The 25402-nt window shown below is 47.7% G+C and overlaps 1 protein-coding gene across 12 annotated transcripts in view; it reads right to left on the bottom strand.

Annotated features, from left to right (window-relative positions):
• Positions 1-25402, bottom strand: part of stxbp5l (syntaxin binding protein 5L) — a 232412-nt gene that overhangs the window by 184231 nt on the left and 22779 nt on the right. The gene's annotated exons all lie outside the window — the stretch shown is intronic.

Raw genomic sequence — 25402 nt, 5'->3', positions numbered from 1 at the left:
GTGTGTGTGTGTGTGCGCGTGCGTGCGTGCGTGCGTGCGTGTATGTGTGTGTGTTTGAGTGTTTATCATCTTTGAATCTAATGCTATCTTTCTTTTCCTTTCTTTCGTTCTTTCTCTCTCTCAACCTCGTCCCACCCTCTCTATACCCATATATACACGGTTGTCAAAGGCCTTTATTGGCATTGGAAACATATTATGTTTACATTGCCAAAGCAAGTGAAATAGATAATAAACAAAAGTGGAATAAGCAATCAGAAATTAACAGTAAACATTACACTCACAAAAGATTAAAATGTCATATTATGGCTATGTATAGTGTTGTAATGATGTGCAAATAGGTAAAGTACAAAAGGGAAAATAAGTCAAGATAAATATGGGTTGTATTTACAATGGTGTTTGTTCTTCACTGGTTTCCTTTTTCTTGTGGCAACAGGTCACAAATCTTGCTGCTGTGATGGCACACTGTGGTATTTCACCCAATAGATATGGGAGTTTATCACAATTGGATTTGTTTTCAAATTCTTTGTGGGTCTGAGGGAAATATGGGTCTCTAACATGGTCATACATTTGGCAGGAGGTTAGGAAGTGCAGCTCAGTTTCACATCCTTTTGTGGGCAGTGTGCATGTAGCCTGTCATCTCTTAAGAACTAGGTCTGCCTACTGTGGCCTCTCTCTCAATAGCAAGGCTATGCTCTCTGAGTCTATACATAGTCAAAGCTTTCTTTCATTTTGGGTCAGTCACAGTGGTCAGGTATTCTGCTACTGTGTACTCTCTGTTTAGGGCCAAATAGCATTCCAGTATGCTCTGTTTTTTGGTTAATTCTTCCAGTTTGCTATGTTTTTTGTTCAATTCTTTCTAGTGTGTCAAGTAATTATCTTTTAGTTTTCTCATGATTTGGTTGGGTCTAATTCTGTTGCTGTCCTGGGGCTCTGTGGGGTCTGTTTGTGTTTGAACAGAGCCCCAGGACCAGCTTGTTTAGGGGACTCTTCTCCAGGTTCATCTCTCTGTAGGTGATGGCTTTGTTATGTAAGTTTTGGGTATCGTCCTTATTCTGTTCTGCATGCATTCTTTGATGTTTTACGTTGTACACACAGGATGTTAGTCCCATTTTCTGAATTATTGGTTGGTGAACAGACCTCAGACCTCACAACCATAAAGGGCAATGGGTTCTATTACTGATCTTTAGGTTCTTTGGCCAGATCCTAATTGGGATGTCGAATTTTATGTTCCTTTTGATAGCGTAGAAGGCTCATCTTGCCTTGTCACTCAGATCGTTGACAGCTTTCTGGAAGTTACCAATGGTGCTGATGTTTAGGCCGAGGTCTGTATAGTTTTTTGTGTGCTCTAGGGCAACGAAGTTGTGGTCCTGGAAACTCAACATTTTTTGCGACACCATTATTTATGTCTTACTGATATTACTGTCAGGGCCCAGGTCTGACAGAATCTGTGCAGAAGATCTAGGTGCTGCTGTAGGCCCTCCTTGGTTGTTGACAGAAGCACCAGATCATCAGCAAACAGTAGACATTTGACTTCCGATTCTAGTAGGGTGAGGCTGGGTGCTGCAGACTGTTCTAGTGCCCTCGCCAATTCGTTGATATACAGTATACTGTTGAGGTTTTCTACTGCCAAGTTTACACCTTCACTATTGCAGTGAAACGTTTTGTCCAGGAAGTTGTCTGGATGGGATTTAATTTGTTGTTGCCAAATAGTTTTTTGGTAGGTACACTACTTTACTTCCATCTATAGCATTTCTTAATATTATGCATTTCCTTTGGCTTTGGTGCCTTATGATTGTGCGTGTGACAGAGTGTGACAAAGCTGCTGTTGTGACCAATTTTTGATGGTTGTTTTGTCAGAGCTGTGTCTTGGGGGGCATATTTTGGAAGGAATGCTGTCACCTCCAGGTAGGTGTTTTTCCCCATGTGTGCTGAGAGTGTCAGGTTCTTGTACAGTTCTGGTATTTAGGTCGCCACAGACTAGTACATGTCCCTGGGTCTGGAAATGTTTGATCTCCCCCACTAGGATGGAAATGCTGTCATTGTTAAAGTCTGGGGATTCTATTGGGGGATATAGGTAGGACACGTAAGGACATTTTTCTCTGTTGAGATCATTTCCTCATTAATTTCAAGTCAGATGTAAAATGTTCATTTTTTGACTAATTTAATAGAGTGGGCTAGGTCTGCTCTATACCAAATTAGCATACCCTGTGAGACTCTTCCCTGTTTCACAGCTGGTAGTTTAGTGGAAGGGACTACCATATCTCTATAAACTAGAGCAGGGTTTCCCAAACTCGGTCCTGGGGCCCCCCCTTGGTGCACATTTTGTTTTTTTGCCCTAGCACTACACAGCTGATTCAAATAACCAACTACGTGAGCAGAACATTTTGAGCATCTGATACATACCTCTTAGTTGGGCCTGTTGCTCTGCTCACAGTCTGAGCATACTGTATTTGCGGCTGTAGGGGCGGGGGGGGGGGGTATGGGGATGACTATATAGGGTGTTGCCAGTGTTTGTTTGTGGGGGCCCCCGGCTGGTTGGGATGGGGATGTAACTGGTGATGCTGTGATCTGGGTGTAGGTCCTCTTGGCGTGGGTTCTCGTGGTGCAGGTTTAGGAGGGTGCCCATTGATGTGTTGCTCCTGTGTGAGGTGCTGGGGCTGCGGTTTAGGAGGATGTCCTTGTAATGGTGGACCTGGTCATAAAGGCTGTCATAAAGTCCAGGGTGGAATGGTGGTCCAAGTAGACGTTGGGTTAAGAGGCACAGTTTGCGGAAATGCTTGCATTCACCCGCTGTATGGTGGCAGGGTCAAAGTCTTTTTGTGGTATCAGGGTAGAGATGACCACTCGTGTGTTATGGAAAGTGGAATACATTTTTTCAACCACTCCATTGAGTGCTGTGGCCATCCTTTCCTGCTGGGCCCTCAGGTAGTTTGTGCCCGTTTGAATTATGATGTGGCTGAGGGAACCTAGTCTGTCCTCAGACAGCAGCTCCAGGGCACGCCTAGTGTTTGGGCACCAGACTTTAGCCACTTTGTGTTTGGGAAAATGTTTATTCTCTTGAACGTATTCCCCATTTGAGTCAATGAGGTGCACAATCTCTGGCTTTTGTGTGTCCTCAGTGGATGTGTGGGGGGGTTGTTAGGAGGGCTATCGGGGGAGCTGACAGGGGGGCTGTGAGGAGGGCTGTCGGGGGAGCTGACAGGGGGGTTGTTAGGAGGGCTATCGGGGGAGCTGACAGGGGGGTTGTTAGGAGGGCTATCAGGGGAGCTGACAGGGGGGTTGTTAGGAGGGCTATCAGGGGAGCTGACAGGGGGGCTGTTAGGAGGGCTGTCGGGGGAGCTGACGGGGGTTGTTAGGAGGGCTATCGGGGGAGCTGACAGGGGGGTTGTTAGGAGGGCTATCAGGGGAGCTGACAGGGGGGTTGTTAGGAGGGCTATCAGGGGAGCTGACAGGGGGGTTGTTAGGAGGGCTATCGGGGGAGCTGACAGGGGGGTTGTTAGGAGGGCTATCGGGGAAGCTGACAGGGGGGTTGTTAGTATGGCTATCGGGGAAGCTGACAGGGGGGTTATTAGGAGGGCTATCGGGGGAGCTGACAGGGGGGTTGTTAGGAGGGCTATCGGGGGAGCTGACAGGGGGGCTGTTAGGAGGGCTATCGGGGAAGCTGACAGGGGGGCTGTTAGGAGGGCTATTGGGGGAGCTGACAGGGGGGCTGTTAGGAGGGCTATTGGGGGAGCTGACAGGGGGGTTGTTAGGAGGGCTATCGTGGGAGCTGACAGGGGGGTTGTTAGGAGGGCTATCGTGGGAGCTGACAGGGGGGTTGTTAGGAGGGCTATCGTGGGAGCTGACAGGGGGGTTGTTAGGAGGGCTATCGGGGGAGCTGACAGGGGGGTTGTTAGTAGGGCTATCGGGGAAGCTGACAGGGGGGTTGTTAGTAGGGCTATCGGGGAAGCTGACAGGGGGGTTGTTAGTAGGGCTATCGGGGAAGCTGACAGGGGGGTTGTTAGTAGGGCTATCGGGGAAGCTGACAGGGGGGTTGTTAGTAGGGCTATCGGGGAAGCTGACAGGGGGGTTGTTAAGAGGGCTGTCGGGGGAGCTGACAGGGGGGCTGTTAGTAGGGCTATCGGGGAAGCTGACAGGGGGGTTGTTAGTAGGGCTATCGGGGAAGCTGACAGGGGGGTTATTAGGAGGGCTATCGGGGGAGCTGACAGGGGGGTTGTTAGGGGGGCTATCAGGGGAGCTGACAGGGGGGTTGTTATGGGGGCTATCGGGGGAGCTGACAGGGGGGTTGTTAGGAGGGCTATCGTGGGAGCTGACAGGGGGGTTGTTAGGAGGGCTATCGTGGGAGCTGACAGGGGGGTTGTTAGGAGGGCTATCAGGGGAGCTGACAGGGGGGTTGTTAGGAGGGCTATCAGGGGAGCTGACAGGGGGGCTGTTAGGAGGGCTGTCGGGGGAGCTGACGGGGGTTGTTAGGAGGGCTATCGGGGGAGCTGACAGGGGGGTTGTTAGGAGGGCTATCAGGGGAGCTGACAGGGGGGTTGTTAGGAGGGCTATCAGGGGAGCTGACAGGGGGGTTGTTAGGAGGGCTATCGGGGGAGCTGACAGGGGGGTTGTTAGGAGGGCTATCGGGGAAGCTGACAGGGGGGTTGTTAGTATGGCTATCGGGGAAGCTGACAGGGGGGTTATTAGGAGGGCTATCGGGGGAGCTGACAGGGGGGATGTTAGAAGGGCTATCGGGGGAGCTGACAGGGGGGCTGTTAGGAGGGCTATCGGGGAAGCTGACAGGGGGGCTGTTAGGAGGGCTATCGGGGGAGCTGACAGGGGGGCTGTTAGGAGGGCTATTGGGGGAGCTGACAGGGGGGTTGTTAGGAGGGCTATCGTGGGAGCTGACAGGGGGTTGTTAGGAGGGCTATCGTGGGAGCTGACAGGGGGGTTGTTAGGAGGGCTATCGTGGGAGCTGACAGGGGGGTTGTTAGGAGGGCTATCGTGGGAGCTGACAGGGGGGTTGTTAGGAGGGCTATCGGGGGAGCTGACAGGGGGGTTGTTAGTAGGGCTATCGGGGAAGCTGACAGGGGGGTTGTTAGTAGGGCTATCGGGGAAGCTGACAGGGGGGGTTGTTAGTAGGGCTATCGGGGAAGCTGACAGGGGGGTTGTTAGTAGGGCTATCGGGGAAGCTGACAGGGGGGTTGTTAGTAGGGCTATCGGGGAAGCTGACAGGGGGGTTGTTAAGAGGGCTGTCGGGGGAGCTGACAGGGGGGCTGTTAGTAGGGCTATCGGGGAAGCTGACAGGGGGGTTGTTAGTAGGGCTATCGGGGAAGCTGACAGGGGGGTTATTAGGAGGGCTATCGGGGGAGCTGACAGGGGGGTTGTTAGGGGGGCTATCAGGGGAGCTGACAGGGGGGTTGTTATGGGGGCTATCGGGGGAGCTGACAGGGGGGTTGTTAGGAGGGCTGTCGTGGGAGCTGACAGGGGGGTTGTTAGGAGGGCTATCGTGGGAGCTGACAGGGGGTCTTTTTAGGAGGGCTATCGTGGGCGCTGACAGGGGGGTTGTTAGGAGGGCTGTCGGGGGAGCTGACAGGGGGGTTGTTAGTAGGGCTGTCGGGGGAGCTGACAGGGGGGTTGTTAGGAGGGCTATCAGGGGAGCTGACAGGGGGGTTGTTAGGAGGGCTATCAGGGGAGCTGACAGGGGGGTTGTTAGTAGGGCTGTCGGGGGAGCTGACAGGGGGGTTGTTAAGAGGGCTGTTTGTGGGAGCTGACAGGGGGGCTGTTAGTAGGGCTGTCGGGGGAGCTGACAGGGGGGTTGTTAGGGGGGCTATCAGGGGAGCTGACAGGGGGGTTGTTAGGGGGGCTATCGGGGGAGCTGACAGGGGGGTTGTTAGGAGGGCTATCAGGGGAGCTGACAGGGGGGTTGTTAGGAGGGATATCAGGGGAGCTGACAGGGGGTTGTTAGGGGGGCTATCGTGGGAGCTGACAGGGGGGTTGTTAGGAGGGCTATCAGGGGAGCTGACAGGGGGGTTGTTATTAGGGATATCAGGGGAGCTGACAGGGGGTTGTTAGGGGGGCTATCGGGGGAGCTGACAGGGGGGTTGTTAGGAGGGATATCAGCGGAGCTGACAGGGGGTTGTTAGGGGGGCTATCGGGGGAGCTGACAGGGGGGTTGTTAGGAGGGCTATCGTGGGAGCTGACAGGGGGGTTGTTAGGAGGGCTGTCTGTGGAGCTGACAGGGGGGTTGTTAGGAGGGCTATCGTGGGAGCTGACAGGGGGGTTGTTAGGAGGGCTATTGGGGGAGCTGACAGGGGGGTTGTTAGGAGGGCTATCGTGGGAGCTGACAGGGGGGTTGTTAGGAGGGCTATCGTGGGAGCTGACAGGGGGGTTGTTAGGAGGGCTATCGTGGGACCTGACAGGGGGGTTGTTAGGAGGGCTATTGGGGGAGCTGACAGGGGGGCTGTTAGGAGGGCTGTCGGGGGAGCTGACAGGGGGGTTGTTAGGAGGGCTGTTGTCTGTCCCATTGTGCTGGTCTGTTCTGTGGGTCTGTGTTGTCTTGATTGTGTGGACTAGCTCTTTGAGCTCCACCATCTCTCTCTCCAGCTCTGTGATTTTATCTCTCAACAATGGAGGAGCAGTGCAGTTGTGGGGCCTGGGTCTGTTCAGTGCTGGTGGGTGGCTCTCCTCTTGGAGCTGCTCGTCTGCAGGGCAGTTTGAGGATGAGGTGTGCTCTCTCTCTTATTCTCTCTCTCCCTATTTCTCTCTCTCTTCCTCTTCCTCTTTCTCGTTCTCTCTTTCTCTCTCGTTCTCTCTCTCTGTCGTTCTCTCTCTCTCTCTCTCTCTCGCTCTCTTCCTCTCTCTTCCTCTCTCTAGTTCTCTCTCTCGTTCTCTATTTCTCTCTCTCTCTTCCTCTCTCTCATTCTCTATCTCTGTTAATCTTTACCCTTCTATCTGCTGTACATTCAGTCCACTCAAGATCCACTCCAGCGATGCATCCAGCCTCCATATCAAAGGCCTTCACAGAGAGAAGCCTTCCACTATCACATAGCCAAACACACAGGTCCGTTTTGAACCTCTAGAGCTCCTGTCTTCAGAGTTTCACCCAGATGTGAGAGGAGGATGTGTGGCCATTAGTTTGAGACACAACACAGCTGTATGTTAAAATTCACCTCAGCTACTATCACAAACACACACAAAAACAAACACATTTTTAGCATGTTAGCCTTGCGTAGTCGGCCCACATTTATTAATTGACAGATATGAAAGCTATACTAGCATGATGCTAAGCTAAGACTACATTACATTTAGGACATTTGCGGGGTTCCAGTTTGGGTTTCCACACATGCTCTACATTTTGCAATGTTGAGTGAGTCTCTGTGCTGAAAATAGGTTCAAATGTAGTTTTACTAGAGGCTACAGCTAGTCATTAACTATTTAGTGCACATACACTGTTAACCTAAAAAAAACAGACACACATTTCAACCCAACCCCCATAATTTTCTATTTATCCTTTCTCTCACTTTTTTCTATCAATTTTCTCTCTGAACGCTTTACTTTTCTCTCTGAATACTCCGCTTTCTCTCACTTTTCTCTCTGAATACTCCACTTTTCTCTCTGAATACTCCGCTTTCTCTCACTTTTCTCTCTGAATACTCCACTTTTCTCTTTGAATACTCCACTTTTCTCTCTGAATACTCCGCTTTCTCTCACTTTTCTCTCTGAATACTCCACTTTTCTCTCTGAATACTCCACTTTTCTCTCTGAATACTAAATTTTTCTCTCTGAATACTCCACTTTTCTCTCTGAATACTAAATTTTTCTCTCTGAATACTCCAATTTTCTCTCTGAATACTAAATTTTTCTCTCTGAATACTCCAATTTTCTCTCTGAATACTAAATTTTTCTCTATGAATACTTCACTTTTCTCTCACTTTTCTCTCTGAAAACTCCAATTTTCTCTCACTTTTCTCTCTGAAAACTCTATCCTTTTCTTCTTTCTCTCTTTCTCTGTTTTTACTCTTTTGCCTGTCCTCCTGTCCCACATTGTTTTGCCTATCCTAGATAAATGAATAGAAAAGCACTCGATTTGATCACTGTTTCCTCTCCTCTGGCGAAGAAAATCCTGGGGAAGAAAAAAAAGATATACTATTTGAAATTACCCTGTGAATCTTAGAAAATGACAAAAACATTGAAAAGAAAGGAGTGACTTCATGAAAGCGTTTTTCTGACAGTCTCCGTTAAACAATGTTTCCATCATCACCCTATTCTGACGCACACCTCATAAAAAACACAAGAGTGGAATAAATAGACGGGGAAACATGCAAACATTCGGATAAAGCAGAAGTAGATGTTTTGGTTTTGTGTAAAACAATGTTGTTTACCTTCCTTTCCCTTTTCTCCTCCTCTCCTGTATTTTCCTCCCTCTAACAGATTAAAGGCGCCACGATAAAGTTAAAACATTTGTATTTATTTATTTATTTAGCCGTCATCTATTCAAGTAACTCTGTAAAGAACAGGTTGTAATTTTCAACGACGACCTGTGAATACAACCGGTTCAGTGTTTGACGGGCATTGATCAGTTTAACCTGTTCAATGTCCAACAGTCATCCCATGTCTTTCGGCAGATACGACTGCAGCAGCCAACCTTTTATTTAAATGTATTTAACATTTATTTAACCAGGTACCTAAGTCAGAGAGACTTGAGAACACTTTCTCTTTTACAATAACAACCTGACCAAAATAAGTGGCAGACACCGTGCAGCAAATCAGAACATTCCTAAATCAGGCGAAACCTAATCAAGAGGAATAGGTTCATCAATTGTAATAGTTGTTGTTCTCTTCGACGTGCCTCTACCTGTCAATCACAGAGCTTCCTCTGTGATGAAGGACATCTCTGTAGCTGCTGCAGACCTTTTGGACTAACACGTAATAGTTGGACCAGACTGTCGGCCTTCCATATTCAATCTGCTGTTGAATATTGATTAATTGATTTTCTTTCAGTGTCATACACCAATTGGTGCCCAGCCCGTGTGGTCTTAAAAGACACTCTTTCTTTAAGTATGTATCATTGTTGATTTTTGTTGATTATTCAGAGAACACCAACACTGTCTAAAGATGAGTTCTTTCCATAAATCTGCCTCATTCTGTGACTCTGACCTACATTAAGCATGCTTTTCTCCTACAGCCTTTGTTGGCTGTACTTGGACCTTTGTGTGTCTGAATACAAGCACCATTGATTAGAACCACAAGGTCTTTTCAGAGTACAAGAATGAAGTTCTATACAGCAATGTGGCTTTTACCAAAGCCAGCAGGTCAAAATCAGTAATAGAAATGTCGAATGTGTACTGTAGAGCAGAAAGAAAATAATAAATCTCTCTCTCTCTCTCTCTCTCTCTCTCTCTCTCTCTCTCTCTCTCTCTCTCTCTCTCTCTCTCTCTCTCTCTCTCTCTCTCTCTCTCTCTCTCTCTCTCTCTCTCTCTCTCTCTCTCTCTCTCTCTCTCTCTCTCTCTCTCTCTCTCTCTCTCTCTCTCTCTCTCTCTCTCTCTCTCTCTCTCTCTCTCTCTCTCTCTCTCTCTCTCTCATCCACATGTACAGTGTGCACACACATACAGGCTATATACCCCAGTGACATTTCCCCCTACTTCTTCCAGTGTGCCTATTTATATCTTGCTGACCTTTCATTAGTTCAGAGCATCTCTCTAGCACTCCGCTCAGCCCTCTGCCCTCAGGAGGAGACAGGACCAAGCATGAACAGACAACAACCAAGAGGAGGAGGAGGAGAAATGAGAAGGAGAGGAAGGAGAAGGAAGACGGGACCAAGCATGAACAGACAACAACCGTAAGACCAATATGAAGAGGAGGAAGGAAGGAAAGAAGGGAATTTGAAACTGAGCTGATGCATGCTATACATCGGAGGTAGCTAGATGAGGTGAGTCCCCACCCTAGGGTAACCTAACGTCCCTGATTTCCGGGGACAGTCCCCGGTTTTGGTGGCCTGTCCCCAGCTAGAGCCGTCATCGAAAATGTCCCCGATTAGCCCTCAGAAAGAAAAAGAAATCAACTCTGAAGTTAAAATGAGGCTGATATTTCAATAGTCAAATGCTGTATCCAATCAGAATTGTATGGGAACATGTATGACTCTCCTGTACCAAACTTGTTTGACTTTTTATGTCATGAGAAAAGGACCCCCGATTTTCCTTTTCCAAATCTGATTACCTTATACCTGTAACGTCTGCTTCCAGCTCACACTCTCAAACACCTAGATCCCCTGAACGCAGCTCACTCTCCAGATCCCAATCACCTGAATTCTAATCACCTTTTCACACACCTGTCATTATTACACAATATTTAGTTCAGTTCTTTGCACCCCGTCACTGTGAGGTATTGTTTGTTTTGTGACATGTCTTTCGGAGCGCTGGGTTTCACGTGATTTACTCCTCCCGTGTATGATAGTTTTTGCCTCCCTCACTAACGACGCCTTTTTTTGCCTATTCTCTGCCTGTAGTTTAGCCTATCGGATTTCCTGTTATCTTCCTATTGCCTGATCTCCCGGACTACGTTAGGAGCCTGTTCCCTGCCTGTACCGTTGCCCTTTTGGACCCCCTGTGTATGACCTTCTGCCTGCCCCTGGACCTAGCTACCTGCCTCTTCCTGTGGTCCTTTGCAACAAACACCTGCTGCGCCCTGCACTTGAAACCAGCACTCTCTCTCCCACTGTGTTCTTTACAACACCCTTATACTGTAAACATCCAATCCATTATCATCCTTAACTAATTAAACGATCTGCTGTCTACGAGTAACAGCAACAAGAAGAGCATCAACAACAGTAACATAAACAGCTGTGACAATAATGCAAAGCAGCAATGGTAATGACAACCACCAATCAAAAGGGAGTCATTTCAGTGCAACTACTCTCCATTACAGCCCGATGACCCTGCATCCAGACACACAGCCCGTCCCAACATCACCCCAAATCAAAGACAGAAGTCTATAAGCAGAGGTCTGTATGCCAAGGCTTCGGTGACATTTTTTACTATCAGAGTGAAGGGCCTTATCCCTCTCTGTCTCTCTCTCTCTCCCTGCCACACCCCCCCTCTCTCTCTTTCTCTCTGGTAGGACGTTCATACTGTATGCTCTTTATATTATGAATGAAATTAAGCTTGACACAGAGACACACACCATGCAGTTACAATGACTAGAGGCAGGGCAGCAAAGAGGACAGACTCACAAACACACACACATTCACACTGCCTTCATCTGCCAGAGAAACTGGGGATGCTCTGACATACTGTGTGGAAAATACACCAGGAAAAATAACTGACATATCTTGTCTGGGCTCTCTCTGTGTGTGTGTGTGTGTGTGTGTGTGTGTGTGTGTGTGTGTGTGTGTGTGTGTGTGTGTGTGTGTGTGTGTGTGTGTGTGTGTGTGTGTGTGTGTGTGTGTGTGTGTGTGTGTGCGTGCGCACGCGGTGTGTGTGTGTGTGTGTGTGTGTGCGCACACGGTGTGTGTGTGTGTGTGTGCGCGTGTGCGTGAGCGCGTAACAGCGAGAGAGAAGGAGAGCGGAGGGAGAGGGAAGGGAACTCAGCTTATCTTGACCGAGGCCAAGACTGTAGTTGCATAAATAAAATCAACATATTGCAAGAGAGACATTACTGAGAGAATGAGAACGAGAGAGAGTGAGAGAGAGAGAGCAAGAGAGAGCGAGAGAGAGAGAGAGAGAGCCAGCAACCCTTCCTACTTCCTCCAGCTGGACAGACCAGATTGATGGAAGACAAAGAGAAGGAGAAAGAAAAGGAAAGAGAGGAGAGAGAGAAACAACAGAGTGGCGTGGCGCACAGGGCAGCGTGGCAAGCTAGCGGGACGGGTCGATTGGGATCGAAAAACAGCGCTACATGGCGGGAACGAATGAGCTTGCTCTCAAACGAAAAGGGCAGACTTGATCGAACCCCTAAGGATGCATAAAGATGAATGAAAAGGATGGAGAGAGCGAGAGCGGGACTACACAGACGAGAGCTCCCTAACAGCTAGCACTGCAGGGTGGGGTTACATTGAAACAGTGGGATTATATTGTTTAGTGATTATGAGCATTATGAGCTCATACACACAATAGAAGTTTCCAGTTCACCTCGTCGAATTGAAAGTCTCTGACATCCAAAGCACCAGATAATCTTGAGTATTCAGTCATCACCATGCATTACAAATACACTGTATGAATTCCTATTCTATTTCAGCTGCGGTTCCATTGCAGTCCTAGTGTATGCTTCACTCACCTTGCAATGATAAAACTGTCATTACACTAATTAGTTAAAGGGGCTGCGAATCATAGTACATCTAGTTGAATCGTCCCCCTTGTATCGGTTGTGTGTAAAGAGACAAAGACAGAGAGGACGAAATAGAGAGAGATAAGCACACATCTGCTCGTTTCCATTTAAAACTGAGTGGTTCGAGCCCTGAATGCTGATTGACTGACAGCCGTGGTTTATCAGACCGTATACCACGTGTACGACAAAACAGTTATTTGAACAGCTTTATTTACGTTGGTAAACAGTTTATAATAGCAATAAGGCACCTCGGGTGTTTGTGATATATATATATTTTTTTATTTAACCTTTATTTAACTAGGCAAGTCAGTTAAGAACAAATTCTTATTTACAATGACGGCCAACAAAGGCCAATGTGCCGCGCTGCGTCGTGCCAAAGAACAGTGCTTAGCCGTGGTATATTGGCCATATACCACACCTCTCTGGCCTTATGACTTAAATACAGGCCCAGTCTTTTTCCCATGCGTGCTGCGGTGGAGCACAACAGAGCGATCCATACGTTCCCGGTAACTTACTCGCTCAGTGAGCGAAGGTCAAAACATAGTGTGACTATGAATATGGAAGTAGACGTCCATCATGTCGTGGTTTAGCCCTCCACTGGACTGACCAGAACTGTGTAGCCTCTAACATCCGGAGGCAGGAGTGTATCATATTGCTCAGTGTTGCTGTATTACAGATGACTAGCACTGTTTACCCTCCAGTATCAGGAACCTAGAGAGTATCCTATTGCTCAGTATTGCTGAACGGGGTATGGTAGTAGGTGCCAGGAGCACCCGTTTGAGTGTGTCAAGAACTGCAAAGCTGATGGGTTTTTCACTCTCAACAGTTTCCCGTGTGTATAAACAATGGTCCAGCCAACTTGACACAACTGTGAGAAGCACTGGAGTCAATATGAGGCCAGCATCCTTTTGGAACGCTTTCGACACCTTGTAGAGTCAATGCCCCTACAAATTGAGGCTGTTCTGAGGGCAACTCAATATTAGGAAGCTCTTCTTAATGTTTCGTACACTATACAAATAAAAAATAATAACTTCAAGAGTTGAGGAGTTTGATGGGACAAAACTAGAAGCTGCCATTTTAGATTTGTTTGCCAGAGATCTATATCTGTGCCCAGAAGGTACTGGTCACGGAGTGTGTGCGTCATTCTTTTATCTAACTAGGCAAGTCACTTAAGAACAAATTCTTATTTACAAAGACGGCCTAAGAACAGCGTTCTGCCCCTGAACAACTGCCTTGTACAGGGGCAGAACAACAGATGTTTACCTTGTCAGCTCAGGGACCCGATCTAGCAACCATTCGGTTACTGGCCCAACGCTCTAACCACTAGGCTACCTGCCGCCCCTGTCTAAGGCTATTTGTTCCCCTTTTCCTCACTCGTTTTTTTTTTTTTTTAAGAGATGTCACTGAAGGGTTCCTGGCTTTCTCCAATGACCTTCCCACTGATTTGTATTACCCTGTTCATTGGGTTCTGACTAGTGTTCCCTAGAGCACCAAACCACCCCTCAATATTAAAAGATAAGATGGTTGCTATGAAGAATTTATTAAATGCTTGGATGGATTGGTGTACATTAAACGTCCTCAATTTCTGTAAAAAGAACAGCCGTTGTTGACAGAGTGAATCTGTTCTGTGTTCCTTTTTGAAGGAGAGCTTGTTGTCGATGATGGCTGCTAAGTAGTTATAGTCCTCCACTCACTCAATGACCTGGTCGTTAATCTCCAGTGCTGGGGTGGGAGGGTGGTTTCTTCTGAAGTCAGTAACCAGGTATTTTGTTTGAGTTGAGATCCAGGTAGTTCTGGCTACACCAGAGGGAAAACCTGTAGATTGTAGCCTGGAGGTCTCTGATTTACATGTGTCCATTATAACTCTATCCTCCAAGTACTTAATCAACGTCATATCTGGGTCCGAGCTCCTACAGTCGTCTGTGTAGAGGGTGAATAACACCAGCGAGATGACAGAGCATCGTGGTGATCCTGTACAGATGGTTCTGGATGAGCTGCAGCGGCGGTTGAATCTGACCGGCTGGTATCTATTTGTCGGGAAGGAGAGGACCCAGAGAATCAGATGTCGAAATTCATGTTCTGGAGCTTTTGACCCGTTAAGTTAAGCTGTACTGTATTGAAGGCACTAGAGAAATCCACAAATACCATCCTGGCAGTTTTGGGCTTCTCCATGTGGGTGTAGGCACTGTGCAGTAGGGATAGGAGTGAATCATCAACACCCCTGTGCTGCTTGTAGGCAAACTGGAGTGGGTCTGAAGTGGGTCTGTGGAAGAGCATACCTCCTTTTGTAGCTGGCAAAGAATCACATCAAATCAAATTGTATTTGCCACATGCGCAGAATACAACAGGTGTAGGTAGACCTTACAGTGAAATGCTTACTTACAAGCCCTTAACCAACAATACGGTTTGAAAAAAATACCCCCCCCCCCCCAAAAAAAAAGTAAGAGATAAGAATAACAAATAACTAAAGAGCAGCAGTAAATAACAATAGCGGGGCTATATACAGGGGGTACCGGTACAGAGTCAATGTGTCAATGTGCGGGGGCACCGGTGTCGAGGTAGTTAAGGAAATGATGTACATGCAGGTAGGGGTTATTAAAGTGGCAATGCATAGATGATAACAGAGAGTAGTGAGTAGAGAGAGTGGTAGTAGAAAAAGCCTTTCAAAGGTCTTCATCACTAAATGTTAAAGCTACAGGGCGGTCGTCATTGTTGCAGGAGGGGTTGATCTTTTAGGTACTGGGCATATGATGGAAGATTTCTATATTGTTGGGATGGAATTTTCTAATTAAAACCGTGAGCTGGAGCACCCCCAGAGAATATTACTTAGTGTGGAGGTGCTGACTAACGGAGAATAAACTGGAAGATAAAGAGAGTAGCACGCTCCATATATATCTACAGTACCAGTCAAACATAGCTACTCATTCAAGGGTTTTGCTTCATTTTTACAATTTTCTACATTGCAGAATAATAGTGACGACATCAAAACGATGAAATAACACATACGCCAAAGCTGCCCCGGTCAACTGTAAGTGCTGTTATTGTGACGTGGAAATGTCTAGGAGCAACAACGGATCAGCCGCGAAATGACAGGCCACACAAGCTCACAGAACAGGACCGCCGAGTGCCGAAGCGCGTAAAAATCATCTGTCCTCGGTTGCAACACTCACTACCGAGTTCCAAACTGCCTCTGGAAGCAACGTCAGCACAATAACTGTTCATCGGGAGCTTCATAAAATGGGTTTCCATGGCCGAGGAGCCGCACACAAGCCTAAGATCACCATGTGCAATGCCAAGCGTCAGCTGGAGTGGTGTAAAGCTCGCCGCCATTGGAAACGTGTTCTCTAAAATGATGAATGACCCTTCACCATCTGCCAGTCCGACGCACAAATCTGGGTTTGTCGGCTGCCAGGAGAACGCTACCTGCCCAAATGCATAGTGCCAACTGTAAAGTATGGTGGAGGCAGAATAATGGTCTGGGGCTGTTTTTCATGGTTTAGGCTAGGTCTCTTAGTTCCAGTGAAGGGAAATCTTAATGCTTCAGCATACAATGACATTCTAGATGATTCTGTGGTTCCAACTTTGTGGCAACAGTTTGGGGAAGGCCCTTTCCTGTTTCAGCATGACAATGCCCCCATGCACAAAGCAAGGTTGATACAGAAATGGTTTGTCGAGATCGGTGTTTAAGAACTTGACTAGCCTGCACAGAGCCTTGACCTCAACCCCATCGAACACCTTTGGGATGAATTGGAATGCCGACTACGAGCCAGGCCTAATCACCCAACATCATTGCTCGACCACACTAATGCTTTTGTGAATGAATGGAAGCAAGTCCCCGCAGCAATTTTCCAACATCTAGTGGAAAGCAGCAAAGGGGGGGACCAACACCATATTAATGACCATGATTTTGGAATGAGATGTTTGACGAGCAGGTGTCCACATACTTTTAGTAATGTAGTGTATATACCACCAAATACCACTACATAGATCATATACCAGCTCCATGCAGTTGCTAAACAACAGAGAGTATCATATAGCCAGTAGAGTACAATAATATTGCTGATGTCCTAGCCCTAGAGAATGTATCATATCATTCACTGAAGCTGATAGCATTGTGTGGATACATCAAATCGCTCAGTGACACTCAAGCCTACCACAGACCGTGGCTCACGTATCCTGCCAGTACTTCTGCTATCATGGTGTACTGTAGCCACGTTTATCCCTGTACCGATGTGACTGCACGGTGGGTCTAATGTGTGGATACATTAAATAGCCCAGTGGCACTCTACCATACCAAAGAAGACAATATTGCTAGCAAATATATCGACATTATCTCTCTGTACAGATACGACGCCACGGTGAGTCTATCATATAGCCAGTGAATAGAACAGACGTCCTGGCTATAGGACTGGAGTCAGCTGAGAGAGGCAGAGAAGCAAGGTGGCTATCATTGTCATTGTCATCGTCATCGTCATCGTCATCGTCCCTATTCACCCTGGCTGTACTGCAATACTGTCACAAAGTGCTGTGACAGGACGAGTATGGCAGCTGTCACTGCAACCACTGTGGGATGTCTCGTTGTGTCTATACTGCTGCTGCTGTGTGTTGTTGGAAATATCTTTCTGGAAGCATTGTGATGACTCAATGGTGGGCTACAGAGCTGACAGCAAACACAGCACACTATGCATACTGTAGATACACACACTGCCTGGCTGATGTCTGACAGTTGTCTGTGTGTGTGTGTGTGTGTGTGTGTGTGTGTGTGTGTGTGTGTGTGTGTGTGTGTGTGTGTGTGTGTGTGTGTGTGTGTGTGTGTGTGTGTGTGTGTGTGTGTGTGTGTGTGTGTGTGTGTGTGTGTGTGTGTGTGTGTGTGTGTGTGTGTGTGTGTGTGTGTGTGTGTGTGTGTGTGTGTGTGTGTCCGTCCACACGGGTGCCAGAACCATTATTAGGACATTAGTTTGATGGGAGAGAGGAGCTGCAGTGAATCCAGCACGTGCCACGCCTGCAAACGACCAGGCAGACCACTGCTACAAAACACTTCATCAGACACACACGCAGGCAGGCAGGCACAGACACACTCACAATAACCACCAGGCACATATCTGCTACATGTCTATGTCCTACAATACTGCTGTTACTCAAATCACAGCCCAGCAACGGCCCTATCATCAGGGTAGACTGAAATTGACTTTCTTCATCCTTCTGCTTACCATTCTTTTATTTCCTCCTCTTCCTCCTCCTATTCCCTCCTTCTCAGGCACCCCTTTCTACCCTTCATCCTCTCATCCTAAACCCTTGCCTCCCTCTTCTCCTCGGTTCCCTTATTTCCTCCTTGTGTATTTGCTTCTCTTTTTTTCTCATCCTCTTATACCCTCCACTCTTTCCTTCCTTTCCCCTTCCTGCAGCTCCCCTTTCTCTATTTCTCTCCCTCCTCTCTCTCCCAATAGGTTGTGTGAGAGCGGTCGGTTGGCTGGTCAATGTATCTGTTGATTTGTTGTGATGAGAAGTGTCAGGTCGGTCGGTGTGTCTGTTGATTGGCTGTGATGAGAAGTGACTGACAGATCGGTCGGTGTGTCTGTTGATACGCTGTGATGAGAAGTGACTGTCAGGACGGTCGGTGTGTCTGTTGATAGGCTGTGATGAGAAGTGACTGTCCATCAGAAGGAAGAGGATTCTATTACCTGGCCTTTATTGAAAAGCCATTTTCCAATCCAGCATGTTACGGCAGGATAACAGGAATGTCAAACACTCATACACACAGACGCAGAGACAGACAGACAGATACACACAAACGCAGAGACAGACAGACAGACAGACAGATACACATAGACACAGTAACAGACAGCTACACACACAGACGCAGAGACAGACAGACAGATACACATAGACACAGTAACAAACAGCTACACACACAGATGCAGAGACAGACAGACAGACAGACAGACAGACAGACAGACAGACAGACAGACAGACAGACAGACAGACAGACAGACAGACAGACAGACAGACAGACAGACAGACAGACAGACAGACAGACAGACAGACAGACAGACAGACAGACAGACAGACAGACAGACAGACAGACAGACAGACAGACAGACAGACAGACAGAGACACAGTAACAGACAGCTACACACAGAGACGCAGAGACAGACAGCTACACACAGAGACGCAGAGACAGACAGCTACACACAGAGACGCAGAGACAGACAGACAGACAGACAGACAGACAGACAGACAGACAGACAGATACACATAGACACAGTAACAGACAGCTACACACACAGATGCAGTGACAGACAGATACAGTGGGGAGAACAAGTATTTGATACACTGCCGATTTTGCAGGTTTTCCTACTTACAAAGCATGTAGAGGTCTGTAATTTTTATCATAGGTACACTTCAACTATGAGAGACGGAATCTAAAACAAAAATCCATAAAATCACATTGTATGATTTTTAAGTAATTAATTTGCATTTTATTGCATGACATAAGTATTTGATACATCAGAAAAGCAGAACTTAATATTTGGTACAGAAACCTTTGTTTGCAATTACAGAGATCATACGTTTCCTGTAGTTCTTGACTAGGTTTGCACACACTGCAGCAGGGATTTTGGCCCACTCCTCCCTACAGATCTTCTCCAGATCCTTCAGGTTTCGGGGCTGTCGCTGGGCAATACGGAGTTTCAGCTCCCTCCAAAGATTTTCTATTGGGTTCAGGTCTGGAGACTGGCTAGGCCACTCCAGGACCTTGAGATGCTTCTTACGGAGCCACTCCTTAGTTGCCATGGCTGTGTGCTTCGTGTCGTTGTCATGCTGGAAGACCCAGCCACGACCCATCTTCAATGCTCTTACTGAGGGAAGGAGGTTGTTGGCCAAGATCTCGCGATACATGGCCCCATCCATCCTCCCCTCAATACGGTGCAGTCGTCCTGTCCCCTTTGCAGAAAAGCATCCCCAAAGAATGATGTTTCCACCTCCATGCTTCACGGTTGGGATGGTGTTCTTGGGGTTGTACTCATACTTCTTCTTCCTCCAAACACGGCGAGTGGAGTTAGACCAAAAAGCTCTATTTTTGTCTCATCAGACCACATGACCTTCTCCCATTCCTCCTCTGGATCATCCAGATGGTCATTGGCAAACTTCAGACAGGCCTGGACATGCACTGGCTTAAGCAGGGGGACCTTGCGTGCGCTGCAGGATTTTAATCCATGACGGCGTAGTGTGTTACTAATGGTTTTCTTTGAGACTGTGGTCCCAGCTCTCTTCAGGTCATTGACCAGGTCCTGCCGTGTAGTTCTGGGCTGATCCCTCACCTTCCTCATGATCATTGATGCCCCACGAGGTGAAATCTTGCATGGAGCCCCAGACCGAGGGTGATTGACCGTCATCTTGAACTTCTTCCATTTTCTAATAATTGCGCCAACAGTTGTTTCCTTCTCACCAAGCTGCTTGCCTATTGTCCTGTAGCCCATCCCAGCCTTGTGCAGGTCTACAATTTTATCCCTGATGTCCTTACACAGCTCTCTGGTCTTGGCCATTGTGGAGAGGTTGGAATCTGTTTGATTGAGTGTGTGGACAGGTGTCTTTTATACAGGTAACGAGTTCAAACAGGTGCAGTTAATACAGGTAATGAGTGGAGAACAGGAGGGCTTCTTAAAGAAAAACTAACAGGTCTGTGAGAGCCGGAATTCTTACTGGTTGGTAGGTGATCAAATACTTATGTCATGCAATAAAATGCAAATTAATTATTTAAAAATCATACAATGTGATTTTCTGGATTTTTGTTTTAGATTCCGTCTCTCACAGTTGAAGTGTACCTATGATAAAAATTACAGACCTCTACATGCTTTGTAAGTAGGAAAACCTGCAAAATCGGCAGTGTATCAAATACTTGTTCTCCCCACTGTACATACAAAGACACAGAGAAAGATATACACACACACACACACACACACACATAGAATTCGAACAAAATGTGAGTGCACTGCATAACACAAAAAACGAATTGTCTGTTTCAGTTCTGCTGACAAGTTATTGTATGATTGTAGGGTCTTTCAACCACACATACCACGTCAATCACATAGGGTCTGTGCCAGATCTCAGTAACTGTCGGGGATCTAGTCACTGGGTGGTCCCACTGCAGAGTGACAGTCTGCCAGTCAGCAGCTCTCTGGGATCTAGTCACTGGGTGGTCCCACTGCAGAGTGACAGTCTGCCAGCCAGCAGCTCTCTGGGATCTAGTCACTGGGGGGTCCCACTGCAGAGTGACAGTCTGCCAGTCAGCAGCTCTCTGGGATCTAGTCACTGGGTGGTCCCACTGCAGAGTGACAGTCTGCCAGCCAGCAGCTCTCTGGGATCTAGTCACTGGGGGGTCCCACTGCAGAGTGACAGTCTGCCAGCCAGCAGCTCTCTGGGATCTAGTCACTGAGGGGGTCCCACTGCAGAGTGACAGTCTGCCAGCCAGCAGCTCTCTGGGATCTAGTCACTGGGTGGTCCCACTGCAGAGTGACAGTCTGCCAGCCAGCAGCTCTCTGGGATCTAGTCACTGGGTGGTCCCACTGCAGAGTGACAGTCTGCCAGCCAGCAGCTCTCTGGGATCTAGTCACTGGGTGGTCCCACTGCAGAGTGACAGTCTGCCAGTCAGCAGCTCTCTGGGATCTAGTCACTGGGTGGTCCCACTGCAGAGTGACAGTCTGCCAGCCAGCAGCTCTCTGGGATCTAGTCACTGGGTGGTCCCACTGCAGAGTGACAGTCTGCCAGCCAGCAGCTCTCTGGGATCTAGTCACTGAGGGGGTCCCACTGCAGAGTGACAGTCTGCCAGCCAGCAGCTCTCTGGGATCTAGTCACTGGGTGGTCCCACTGCAGAGTGACAGTCTGCCAGCCAGCAGCTCTCTGGGATCTAGTCACTGGGTGGTCCCACTGCAGAGTGACAGTCTGCCAGTCAGCAGCTCTCTGGGATCTAGTCACTGGGTGGTCTAGTCACTGGGTGGTCCCACTGCAGAGTGACAGTCTGCCAGCCAGCAGCTCTCTGGGATCTAGTCACAGGGTGGTCCCACTGCAGAGTGACAGTCTGCTAGCCCAGCATCGATGACATCATCATTATGCACCACTCACAGACACCAGAGTAGGGCCTGTGCCAGTTCTACAGCAACACTACCAGTAGGATATTCACAATGGACCCATGCAGTACAGGGGAGCATTATGATATATTTATAATATTAATATATGTAATTTAGCGGACGCTTTTATGTTGAGCAACTTACAGTCAGGTACGCATCAATTCTTTACATTTGCGTGGTCCCGGGAATTGAACCCACTATCATGGCATTGCAAGCGCCATGCTTTACCTACTGAGCTATAGATTTAAAGTCCTCTATTTAGGGAACTTTGAGCGGTTCTGAAACAGTTTCGAACGACATTTTTGGTGTACAGAGCACTCTGTGAATGGCACAACATTACTTGCTGTCAGCTGACATGCAGCCTGTGAAATCTGACACCTCATTTGCATAGGGAGTGCCGCGTCACATTTTCTGACCTATCCAGACAAAGGATCGATTTTCTCTGGCTGCGAGAGTCACAGACCCACGTGGTTTATATTTCCTCAAAAGGCCAGACCAGCGCGTGTCTATTGATGTGTGTCGGATCTCACTGGGATGTTCTCAGATGAATTTAGAGCGCTGAACATAAACAATTACAAATCATTTTGTAGAATTGAAACAAGACCAAACGAAACAAGACTTGGTCACAGAGGGACGAAATCACTTCATGCTTAAAACTGAAGTTGTAACGAGTCAACGGGCATTTTGAATGGAGACTCTGCTTCATTCAGAGGACGCTTTGCAGAACATTCTCTGTCGTCAGTTATATGAAATGTTATTAATTTGTACTGTCACTATGTATGATCATCTTTATTTTACAGTTAAAAGAAAGGTGAAATGTTACAGTAAGTTTATAATTTGATTGTTACTATATTTAACATCTTTCGGGATGGGATGTTAAACGTGTGTCCAAGCTCTTTGTGGTCACTAAAGATCCCATGGTACTTATAGTAAGAGTAGGGGTGTTAACCCTGGTGTCCTGGCTAAACTCCCAATCTGGCCTTCATAACATCATGGCCACCTAATCATCCTCAGCTTCCAATTGGCTCATTCTTCTCCCCTGTAACTATTCCCCAGGTAGTTGATGTAAATGAGAACGTGTTCTCAGTCAACTTACCTGGTAAAATAAGGGTTAAAAAAATACATTAATTAGAAAGCAGTTTAAATATTTCAAGCCCTATTCCCCCACTTTGCTGAATAGGAAAAACAAATCATATAAATGTATGATTTTTCCTATTTTGAGCTAATTTGTACTGTGTTCTATTTACCAGAAATGTGAGATTTGAATCATTCTGGCAGAACTAGGTATTATGTATGAGCCTCTCATGATAAACAGTTACTTTTGGAAGGAAATCTAGATTCTGAACTAGGTCACCAGATTCACTAATCAATTAGGATTATCTAACCAATCATGATCAATGTATTGATCATTCCTTCAGCCACAGATAGGATGACAGGGCTTTCTGACTCTGTGGGAGTCCATGTGAGGGATTTGGTCCAGAAATCAGCAACAATATTGATCACACCCACACGTGCAAACACACACACACACACACACACACACACACACACACACACACACACACACACACACACACACACACACACACACACACACACACACACGAGCGTCCTTGAAATGAATTACATGGGGAGTGTACCGACACGGTGCACACAGACACACACAATCAATACTCAATACTCTCATCTGAATGTTTAACTTCGGAGATCAATAAGGATTTTTTAACAGGAAGAAAATATATATTTCTACCTGGTGCCAATGTGCTGCTATAGCAGGCAGGCAGGGGAAATCACCATCTGAAGACATGAGTCAGAGAGATTGGAAATAAATAGAGATGCAGTGAAATGAGGGAGAGAGGGAGGGAGAGGGAGAGTAGGAGGGAGGGAGGGAGAGGGAGAGTGGGAGGGAGGGAGAGGGAGAGTGGGAGGGAGAATGAGAGTGGGAGGGAGGGAGGGAGGGAGGGAGGGAGGGAGGGGGAGAGTGGGAGGGAGGGAGAATGAGAGTGGGAGGGAGGGGGAGAGTGGGAGGGAGGGAGAGAGAGGGAGAGTGGGAGGGAGGGAGAGGGAGAGTGGGAGGGAGAGTGGGAGGGAGGGAGGGAGGGAGGGAGGGAGGGAGGGAGGGAGGGAGGGAGGGAGGGAGGGAGGGAGGGAGGGAGGGAATGAGAGTGGGAGGGAGGGAGAATGAGAGTGGGAGGGAGGGAGGGAGGGAGGGAGGGAGGGAGGGAGGGAGGGAGGGAGGGAGGGAGAGTAGGAGGGAGGGAGAATGAGAGTGGGAGGGAGGGAGAGTGGGAAGGAGGGAGAGGGAGAATAGGAGGGAGGGAGAGGGAGGGAGAGGGAGAGTAGGAGGGAGGGAGAGGGAGAGGAGGAGGGAGGGAGAGGGAGAGTAGGAGGGAGGGAGGGAGAATGAGAGGGAGTAAAGAAAATAAGGCTGATTAAAAGACTAAGACTACAACAAAAACTGGTAAGGAGACAGATTGCGAGTAACAACAGCTGATAAGGTGTAACAACACGTCTGAAAATCACACCCCCTTGTCCAATTTCCGTCCAATCACGACCATCAAAACTTTAAACCACACCCACTTCTGTCCGACCTACTATCAGATGATGAATAATACAATGCACCTGTAATAACGGGACTGTTTTCAATGTCATCATGTCATCTGGAGAAGACGATAGTGTTTGTATAGAGCAGGGTGTGTGTGTGTATGTGCGTGAGAGAGAGAGAGAGTGAGAGAGAGAGAGAGAGAGAGAGAGAGAGAGAGAGAGAGAGAGAGAGAGAGAGAGAGAGTGTGAGGGAGAGAGAGAGAGAGAGAGAGAGAGAGAGAGAGAGAGAGAGAGAGAGAGAGAGAGAGAGAGAGAGAGAGAGAGAGAGAGAGAGAGAGAGAGAGAGACTCCATGGACACAACAAAGACAGAGAGAAAAGAGGCCATTATGGACCTAGACAAAGAACAGCCACGTTAGGTGTTGACATGTATCCTCTAGTCTATACCCAGACACTTTCAAAGCACAGGAAGAACAGAGAAAGAAGGGAGAGAGAGGAGAGTAAGAGGGGTAGAGAAAAAAGAAAGAGAAATGGAAAGAGAAGAGAGAGAATGAAAGTGGGAGGGAAAGAATGAGGGAAAGAAAGAATGAAAGGAATAGAGAGATGGACTGAATGACAGGCCACATGAGAGAGAGCGGTGGTATTTGTGTTTAGTCTTTCAATGCTAATGCTAATTCCATCACGGGTCTCCATCATACGGAAACCTGAGCTCTCCCTCCAGTCAGTGCTTCATCAAAGCCTCTGCTACAGGTCCAGAGAGAGAGAGTGAGAGAGAGAGGAAGAGTGAGTGAGTGAGTGAGTGAGTGAGTGAGTGAGTGAGTGAGTGAGTGAGTGAGTGAGTGAGTGAGTGAGTGAGTGAGTGAGTGAGTGAGTGAGTGAATGAGTGAGTGAGTGAGTGAGTGAGTGAGTGAGTGAGTGAGTGAGTGAGTGAGTGAGTGAGTGAGTGAGTGAGTGAGTGAGTGAGTGAGTGAGTGAGTGAGTGAGTGAGTGAGTGAGTCAGTGAGTGAGTGATCTAATTTTGGCCCAGCCGATAATTTAATCAAATCACATTTTCTTTTTTCATTAGCTATTCTCTGTACCATCACAAATCTCTCTCTCTCTTCCCGTTCCCTCTCTCTATCTCTCCCTCTATCTCTCACACAAACATACTCTCTCTCTTCCAAGCACACACATACACACTTTTCTCTCCCTCAGTAGCTAGTCAGATTTGCTGGTGTCTATCACTGACGTTATTGTCAGGCCCATCCACCTGGCTCCGTGCCGATCCCCAGTGGCTGATGGGTATGAGCAGAATGAGGCTGGATGTATGAGAGTATAATCTCCTACCTGAGGCGCTACACGTCCACCACATCCGGCCCAGGTGCCTCCTGGGAGCAGGTGAACGGACAGGTTTGACTCTGTGAAATGACAGCCATGACAGCATTGCAACACA

The sequence above is a fragment of the Salvelinus alpinus genome, chromosome 14 (genome assembly GCF_045679555.1).
Source record: "Salvelinus alpinus chromosome 14, SLU_Salpinus.1, whole genome shotgun sequence".
NCBI classification, from domain to species: domain Eukaryota; kingdom Metazoa; phylum Chordata; class Actinopteri; order Salmoniformes; family Salmonidae; genus Salvelinus; species Salvelinus alpinus.
This window is presented reverse-complemented; position numbering and strand designations above follow the sequence as displayed.